Source organism: Papaver somniferum, chromosome 10, assembly GCF_003573695.1.
Source record: "Papaver somniferum cultivar HN1 chromosome 10, ASM357369v1, whole genome shotgun sequence".
In the NCBI taxonomy this organism is placed as follows: domain Eukaryota; kingdom Viridiplantae; phylum Streptophyta; class Magnoliopsida; order Ranunculales; family Papaveraceae; genus Papaver; species Papaver somniferum.
The window spans coordinates 4,772,996-4,774,618 of record NC_039367.1 but is presented as its reverse complement, the minus strand read 5'-3'; the positions used below and the strand labels follow the sequence as shown (position 1 = coordinate 4,774,618).

Below are 1,623 nucleotides of genomic sequence, written 5' to 3'. Positions count from 1 at the left end.
CCGACTTGAAGTTCTAACTTAGCAAGGCTCTGAGCATTAGTTTGAAAATTCTGCTTGGTTTCCTGTTGAAAACTAACATGGCTCTGTGCTAACATTTCCTGAGTTTTTGCTAACATCTTAATAGATTCCTCTAAGCTAGTCGTTTTATTTTCTGGGCCTGATGTATTCCTAGTGTAGCCAAAACCTGGGGGAGCATTAGAATTATTAGACTGACCCTGACTCTGGCCCTTAGACCATGAAAAGTTCGGATGGTTCCTCCAACCAGGATTATAGGTTTCTGAATATGGGTCAAACTTCTGACGATTATCAAACCTAGTGTTATTATAGAGCATTGGCTTGCTCTTCATTATTCTGGCCTTCCCAAAAGGCTCCAATCTACCACTAGTGTTACCCACTTCTAAAGCTTCTAACCTTTTCGCTATAAGCAATTTTGGCATCTGATTCATAGCCTCCTTCTACCCTATTAACGTTTCCTCTCTGCCGAGAAGAATTGTTTTCTGGGTCCCCTACTACATTCCCATTGTTGGGTCTTTTCGGCGACTTCATGCAAATATGTCATCGCGTCATCAACTGTTTGGTTCTCAAATCCACCAGTACACATAGATTCTACTGTGGTTGTGGTGGGATAATCTAAACCCTCATAAAGGATCTGAACTAACCTAACCTTCTCTAAACCATGATGAGGACATTGGGCTAATAAATCATTGAACCTTTCCAAATACCTATACAAAGTTTCTCCCTCCTGTTGAGAAAACGTGCAGATTTGCGTCCTAATAGACGATGTTTTGTGCCTAGGGAAAAACTTGTTCAAAAAGGCAGATGTAAGTTGTTCATACGTTTCGATTGACCCGGAAGCCAAACTATATAGCCACGATTTAGCTTTATCTTTCAGGGAAAAGGGGAATAACCTAAGTTTCAAAGCATCATCATCTAGTTTCTAATCCTGAGGGTACTACAAATTTCCTCAAAGTCCCTAACATGGAAATAGGGGTTTTCATTTTCTTTCCCTAAAAAGATTGGGAGCAGCTATAAGGTCCCAGGTTTAAGTTCATAAGTTGCTTCCGTATCAGCTAACCTGATACATGAGGGACGAGTAGTCCTAGTTGGATTCAACAAAGCTTTCAAAGTTGCCATTTCTGGCGCTATCGGAGCAACAGGGATTCTCTCCTCAGTCAAAGGACGTTCAAAAACAGACTCTTCAAAAGTCGGACTCTCTAGATTAAGGTAATCGAGACGCTTCGAACTACTAGGTTTCTCTTTAACAAATCTACCTAGTGCGTCTCTTTTACGTTCAGGCATACAATAAAATTTTCTAAATTGGAAGGGTAAGCAAACACAGATCAAGGCCGACTCAACCAAATCAAACCTATTGATTTCTAGCAAACAAAAAGCATGATGGCTCCACTTAGATTGTTTCTAGACCAGCTTCTAATCCTTCGAACGGGAATTCGTTACAATTTAAGCAAACCCCTCTGGAATCAATCCGAGTTAACGTAAGTTGAATAGAGGCGAGGGAAGCTCGGTGGAGCTTTGATACCCAAGGCCTCACCGGTATTACAAGGCGGCGCAGTCACGCATTCAACTTACAGAAACCGTCAAGAACTTCGAAGTATGCTTAAAAGA

The 1,623-nt window shown here is 41.2% G+C and overlaps 1 pseudogene; it reads left to right on the top strand.

The window, feature by feature from the left end:
* The first annotated feature begins 671 nt into the window (after positions 1 to 671).
* LOC113319938 lies at positions 672 to 771 on the top strand (annotated as a pseudogene).
* Positions 772 to 1,623: the final 852 nt, after the last annotated feature.